The sequence below is a fragment of the Equus quagga genome, unplaced genomic scaffold (genome assembly GCF_021613505.1).
Source record: "Equus quagga isolate Etosha38 unplaced genomic scaffold, UCLA_HA_Equagga_1.0 HiC_scaffold_18086_RagTag, whole genome shotgun sequence".
Taxonomy (NCBI): Eukaryota; Metazoa; Chordata; class Mammalia; order Perissodactyla; family Equidae; genus Equus; species Equus quagga.
The window spans coordinates 1-7556 of record NW_025792930.1 but is presented as its reverse complement, the minus strand read 5'-3'; the positions used below and the strand labels follow the sequence as shown (position 1 = coordinate 7556).

Genomic DNA, 7556 nt, shown 5'->3' with positions numbered 1-7556 from the left:
AACAATACGAAAGAGTGACTGGGCACCTCAACCAAGAGCGATTATTCCCCAGAGACAACAGCAGTTCTCTCTCAGAAGACTCCCTCATGTTAATGTTCTACACAACAACGTAGGAGGGCAAAGAGCCAATGTTCCTCGAGCCATTATTCACAGGCTAAGTCAGTGCACAGAATCAGGCAGAAACAGCAAAGCATTCCTCAGCAGCAAAGTCCAAAATACTCCTATTGCACAAGTCAGCAACAGTCCCCATCATCAAAATTTCATCTTGGCCAGAGGGCCGTATGTTCTCATGTCACACTCAACCATCTGCATTGTTATCTTTTATCCTCCAGCCATGCTGATCACTGGTAGTGCCAGGGATGGGCAAGCGGGCAGGAGGCACTCTGGAACATACGGAGGCCAACACGCCTTTGACACTGAGGGAGCATATCCTCCTCTCTGCTTTGTCCTCCTGCTCTGAGAGCTCTACAGAGGACACTCTGTCCAGCCCCCTTCCCAGCTCTAGGCTTCAAGCACCAGAAGCAAGGAGTTAGTCCTTCCATCTTTCCTGATCACAGAACCCCCTTCCCCACCAGAGCCTCCAACCTCCATCATTCTTCTCCTCAAGAGAACAGACAATCAGAAGTGGCTGGAGAACCAGTCATGAAATCTCTTTAGTTCAAGAAGTGTTCCCCCATGTAAACTGCTTCAGCCACAATGGAAAACAGTATGCAAGTTCCTCAAGAAGTAAAAGGAGAGCCACCCCATGATCCGGCAATCCCACCCCTGGGTGTACAGCCAATGGAAACGAAATCACTGTCTCAAAGCCGTGTCTGCACCCCGGTGTTCAATGGCACACTCTTCACAACAGCCGACACACGGAACAGGCTCAGTGTCCATCAACAGATCAGTGGGTAAAGAAAATGTGGTACATACATACAATGGAATACTATTCCGCCATAGCCATTTTGCAGAGAACAGGGAACCAGTATAACAAGGAATACACTCCATTTCAGGAGCCTACCCTTAAGGGGTCCAATATAATCCCTTCTCTTTCCAACCCCCACAGCAACAAGAGGAATGAAAAAATACATACGCCAAACGCGACTTTGACATGGAATACTTCACACCAAAAGCTACAGCACATTAACATTCCCAGGAGTGAGCAGACATTCATGAGTACATATCTCACTGGGTGAGTGACATGGCTCGCCTCAGAACGAACTCCTGGGAGAGAACCCGATCCCACCTTACAGTCTGAGGAGGGTCAGCTTCTCTTTCCCCGAGAGTCTTGATTTTGAGAATGTCATCAATTAGAGTCACTCTTTTGGAATCCTCAAAGCCGTCACTTGTTTTTAAGTGCCAATACTCAGCAGATTGACCCTGAAACCATTCATCTAGGTCTTTTGCACCCCTCCCGCCGTGAAGTGACCTCAAATGAATGTCCTGGGCAGTGGGCCCTAGTGTATGTGGAAGGGGAAGAAGGCATCACAGTTACGGTTAAGTTTCACAAGTTGAGTTTTTGACTAGCAACCAGGCCAGTGATGGTCACTGTCATGTCACTTGGTGAAGGAACATGGGCTTGAGCACAGGTATTTCTAAGTATCTCAGGTCCCAGGTTTTCACTGGGCAGACAACATAATGACCCCTATCTTCTGCAAATCCTATGTGATCCAACCAATCAGAAGGATCAATAATGACTTTGAAGTGTCAGTGGGCTGCATAAAGGCAAAATACTTTAGTCTCTACTCACAAAGAAATGTGGATTGTTTTCACCCTTGGTGAGTGAACTTCAGCTTCTGTGATGCGACCTTCTGGATGAAACCTGTGCCAATAAAGCAATAGAGGAACCGGGAACCAGAGCCATCCATGAGACTAAAGGGCAGAAGCGTCTTGGAACGCACCTTACCTAGTGCAGATTTGTATCAAGAACTCCCTCCCAATTACCCAAACTCTTCACTTAAGTTTCAACAAATTAACCACCCCCCAGAAAACAAGTGACTTTATACAGACAGGGAACAGAGGAGATCTTGGTGGCACTGCCAGTGAACAAGAAGCCTCCAGCCTGAACTTGGTGCTGAGCCATGTCAGCTTTGACGAAAGCTGTCCATGTTGGCCAGAAAGACTGCAGCTCAGAGAAGGCAAAGTCCGAATTGCCCGGCTTTCCCCGGCATCACAGGAGAAGTAGAGAAGTTGGTTTCTAGAGAGATTGAAGCAATCGCTGAGGAAATTTGCTGGTCCTGTGAAAGGAAACAAAACATTTCGTTGAAATGATGGCAAAGGTCTCAAGAACTGAAGTGGAAGCGGGGGCTCACAGGGAGGGAGAGGACCTCAACCAAGCCACAAGGGTCTTCTCTAATCTATGGATTCTGGAAGTGCTCAGCTACTTCCTTCAGGACCCGCTGCATGCCGAGCACTTACAAGGATCATCACACTTGATTCTCACAACATACCTGATAGCAAGGTGTGTTCCCCGTCTCCATCTGTGGAAACTCAAGCTCAAATATGAGAGCTAGAGAGGGCCAAGGGTCTTTCTCACTCAGATACCAGAAATCTATTGTCCACGAAACACAACGTCTGGTCTCAGCAACATCTGCTAGGCAACAAAGTGGCCAACAATGTACGGAGGGGTAAGCGCGTGAACAAGTACGGACCTATTCATTACTTCACTTGCTAGACTATGCCTGCAGGACCACTGCTACATAAATGCTCACCTACCCACAACCGGGGTAGACTGGCAGATTGCCATTGTCTGGCACCCACTTGGTGGACGGGTATCACCTTCTCCCCCGTTTCCCACTTAGACCCGGTCTTAAATTACATCCAAATCCACGATCTCACACCCGAGATAAAAAGCACATGAGCAATCTCCCACAATCTTTGGATTCCTGAAGGTTGTGTTTGACCGTCCCATCTAGTCCATCCTGCTTCTGCCTGGGCTGGCAAAGGTTTTCCAAAGGATAAGACAGATCAAAACCTTGACGTGAAAATGTCAACATCGGTTCTTTTTGAAATCTGACAGTCTAATAAAGTCAAGGTGGCTGTAACAGTGGCACCCACAGGAAACAGAGGAACACCAATAGGGACTGGAAAAAGATGCCACTGACTAGTCAAGAATTGGTGGTAGACCTAGCATCTCAGCCATGGGGTTCATAAGCAGTGCCCAGGGAGTGCCCCCGACGTACCCGGAAATTCCCCTCTTAGACACTCAGGGAAGGGATTTCCACACCATCTGAAATAGCACTACAGCTAACAGGAGATCAGTGCTACCCTCCTCCCAACACCTGTGGCCTCCGATCACACGAGATGGCACTTACTTGTCTGCCTGCTCTTGACTGTTGGTTCCAGTTCCACTCTCTTCTCCGTACAGGCCCACAGGATGACCTGGACTGGACTTTGCCATCACAGGTCCTGAAGGGGATGGTGATGGTAGAAATCTGCAAGGAGACTTGACTTTGGGTGGACAGCCCAGCACAACTGCAGGAAAAACAGTTTACTTGCCAACTCATATAAGTCAAGAGGCTCAGGCGAACTTGTTCTTTGCCTTATCCTGAGAAATTTCTGAAAATGGTCGGTGAGGCCTGAGGACCCACTCACGCACCTTGTGTGAGGTAGGCCAAAAGAGTGAAAGACACTGTGAGACAGGCGCTCCATGAGTCAAACCACAAGATAAGGCCACTGCTTTAGAGGCCTCATTGCCCCTTCAAGTGAACCAGGGTTCATCCCGCTTTACTCAAACACGGATGGGATTCACTCAACATTATGTTGACAGGTGTGACCAGTGACTTGCTAGAAGCCGGGGGTGGGGGGGGGGGTGGGCGGGGGTCAGGGGTCTCCCAACTCCATTTTTTCTCTTCAGTAATAAGGGAACTGACTCACACATAAAAGGATGGTAACAAACCTTTGGAATGTGTGCCTGCTCTCACTGTGTTCCCAATTACTGACACTCACATGCCACGCAAGATTACGGGTAACAATACATTCACATGGGTTCTGTCTTCTACTTAATAGACCATGAGATGCACATTAGACAACTGGGTCGTTATATTGGTCTCAGTAATTGGTAAAAGATTAAGTTCAAAGACTGCTAAAACTAGGCATGAGCTAACTGAATTCAGAACAATTTCATGAAGAATTTCATATAGTACATAACGTTACTACCATCCGATATCGAACATAGGTCTTTGAGGACAAAACAACAGAAAAAACTGGACATCTGGAAATACACAGATTGGGGAATTTGCTCTTAATTTGCAATACGTCCTACTGTACTATGGGCAATGGGCACGGATTAAAAGCACCTTCATTCCACACGTAGGTATTGATCCAGGTCTGGGGCTCTGCCTGAAAAGGCAGGACTCACTGGCGAGGTGAGTGAGTGTCCCAATTCCGGAAATTGGTATTCCTGCCAGTACCAACCGTGCAGATAAAGGAAGACCAGCAATACAACCAGTAAAGCAAATACCAGCAATACATCTGTCCCAATTCTAAATGTGATCAAGGTGGATTTAGAGAACACCAATGCCCCACCAATATTCAAGTCATTAAATCATCTCTTACATGAGCTAACATACATAATTCAAGTCAGTATCAAGAGTCAACCTGCAAGAAGGCTCATAAGCCAACTCAACCATCACCATTACGTAGAGGAAGTAGTTGTTTTCCTTGACAATTCTGAGGTTACTGCCAGGCAATAGTGTCCTCAGGATTTTGAGGAAAACAACAATGTTCCTTTAATTTAATTCTCCCCTTGAATACACAGTGGATGTCGCAGGATGGAGGCATGAGGATAAACACACGGGCACTGTCGATTTCTTAACGCGACATTGTAGCACTTTGAGCCACTAAGGCACAGTCAGCACTTGTGTGCAAAGAGGCAAGGACAGCACCCTTTGACGTGGGGGTGGGGCAATGGTGCTCGCAGTCTGGCCCAGGACCTCAAACAGATGGGATAGCAGTGGTCCTGGGGCAGACCGGTCAGGACATGAATTGGCCTATCCTGCTTTTCTGGACACAGAAACTACACAAAACGTTTCTTCTCTGCGACAACACCAGGCAAGGAGGAACCAGGCCAACATTTAAAGAAATGACAATGGAATAAATGCACAATTATTGCCCTCCAGTAATAGACAAAAGCATGCCCGATGACCTGCAAGGGCCATTCCCTCTTAACAGCACTCATTCTGGAGGTGAATTTCCATCTCTGTAAGTGGAAAATGCCCCACGATTTTAACAGGAAATGCATGAAAAGACTCAGGACAGAACCCAATCGAATAACGCGACACGCAACACACAATGATTGCTGGAAATGAAGTCCCCGAAGAACCCAAATGACTTCCAGTGTTGACCAGTGAGGCGCACTTCCGGGAATTCAGTGTCGTAAAACAGCACCGCTCAGCCAGATCGACAACGTGTGAATTTTTAACATTGAAAACAAACCTTTCTTAATTTTTATTAGAGCTATGAAATAAGAAACGTAAAAGCTAAAATTTCAAAACTTTAATGGTATGAAAAACCCTTAACAGTAAATAAAATGCAAGATTAGGTTAGCGGACCGCTTGAAGCCGCTAAGTGTCGTAAAGCAAAACGCACAGACACAATTAGGACCATCGTGTCCTCATTTGTCAATCGAAGGTGACATGAAAAACTTTAACACGAAGCTTACGAAAAGGATCAGGACGTATCTTTAACAGAATAAAATGACCCCAAACGCCATTGTTCCGTAAAACACAATCCCACCCCGGGCCAGGGACGCACGTCAACATACGGTTAAGAGCATTCGCTGTCGTAAAACAACAAGGACTCAGCCAACTGAAAGTTCGGCCCTGTACGTGGAGAGGACCTCAGAACGTTGAGTTTTTAAGAAAAGTTAGGAAGACGGAGAAACACCAGAATAGAACAATATAAATCAGGTCAAACACGCAATTCTATTATAAACTTACGACACTCTATCAGAGGGTACATTCCAGCTCTGTAAATTAAAATTTCCCCGAAACCGTTTAAAGGACGTTTATGGGGGAGGGCCAGGACCTCCTCATTAAACGCATGAGGAAGGACATGCAAAATTCAGTGTCCAGCAGGGTCCAGTCCTGGCTGACAAGAGTGGCTAAGGGGCCTTCACACAGACTGGAACACTTCTGGTGCTCAGCCGCACAAATCACTTCCCAAAGGGCACACGGAAGAGACTATCGTTTGAAGAATGCTTAGGAAGCCCAGCTGAAATCCACATTAAACACATGCAAATGGCCGCAAAATCACGAGGAAGACAAAAACACCCCGCGCTACGGACGGACGAGACTACAGAATGAAACCAGCAATAGAAGCCCCGGGGCCGTGATGCCCCTCAGGGACTCGAAGCAACAAGGGCTCGCCCATCACACCGCTGGGTTTCACACTGGAAAAGCGTAGGGAACACTACACTTTGCATGCAAACACACTGACAGCGTCTGGGCCACTCTCCACTCAGCGCGATGACATTAGGTCCAGAAGGGCTTTGCAGAAATACGTAAAACAGCGTGCAGTGCTGACTGAAGGGGACTCGCGGGGTCAGGGAACAAGCCAAGCCCGAGCTGAGCAGGCCGGCTGTTCACTCTTTCCCCCGACCGTTATCAGGGTGTCGTTCTTTTTCAGCCGCACGGGAAGAAGAGCATCCCGAAATGGGAGCAACCAATGAAAGGAAACGCGCACTCACGCTGGGCAGGGAAACCCAAGTCTGCGCTCGCAGGCGGCCATGGGCCACCAGCTGTCACCCTCGCACACACGCTCCCTGAGCGCGTCACCTCCCTCTGTCCGAGTCGAAAATCACCGAGATCCCGACCCTGACGAAAGGGCTCACGGAAACGGACAGGACCCAGATTTCCACAAAGACCCGGGCCCAGCCTCCAGCCCGCGACACTGGACAACCAAAGGCCACACCCGCTCCCTGGCCGCCAACGGCCACGGCCCGTCCTGGACCCACGGCCACTCGGCCCTCCGCCCCAGCCCCTTCCTCCTCTCCAAGCTGCAGACACCTCCAGTCCTGAAGACCACCAACAGGGGGGTCAAGGCCCACATCGCCACGAGCAGACGAGCTGAGCCTTCCATCAGGTTGTGCCGCAAGCTCCACCGGGGGCCCGGACGCCGCTAAGGGGCCTTCTCTGCGGTCCACCCAGAAGCCCGCCCGGGGCACACTGCCTGTCAGAGGAGCTGAGCACACACCGTCCCCCCCGCTTCCCTCCAATCACCCTACAGACAGCCAAGTAGGAAGTCAAGGGAACTTACACTTTGGGGACAGCAGGAGACGGAGCCGCCATGTTCCCCCATCCCGCAGGGGAACGGTCCACGGAAGCCGCGCTGCACAATCCACATTTTAAAGAGCCCGGTCAAGCGTTTCGCTTCCCTGGACAGCGTTCCTTTGGCCCCGCCTTCACACGTCGTCATTGGCGGCTCTGCGACGATTGACAGGGAGACTGGCCACTCGCTCCAGCTCCAAGAGCGCAAACCCCGCTCATGTCCCAAGGCTCTGCTTATTGACTGAAATCTTGGCTCTTCTTGTTCTTTCTTTCTTCTTCTATGTCCATCCCTCAACGCCTAGCTCT

General features: G+C 49.2%; 1 long non-coding RNA gene across 1 annotated transcript; it reads right to left on the bottom strand.

Moving 5' to 3' along the window:
- Window positions 1-6: 6 nt before the first annotated feature.
- LOC124232035 (uncharacterized) lies at window positions 7-7504 on the bottom strand. The gene is made up of 4 exons (XR_006886751.1): window positions 7240-7504; window positions 3297-3456; window positions 2433-2572; window positions 7-2219 (listed from the first exon to the last, which is right to left on the bottom strand). It is a non-coding gene; the product is annotated as an uncharacterized LOC124232035 (long non-coding RNA).
- Between the last annotated feature and the right edge of the window lie 52 nt (window positions 7505-7556).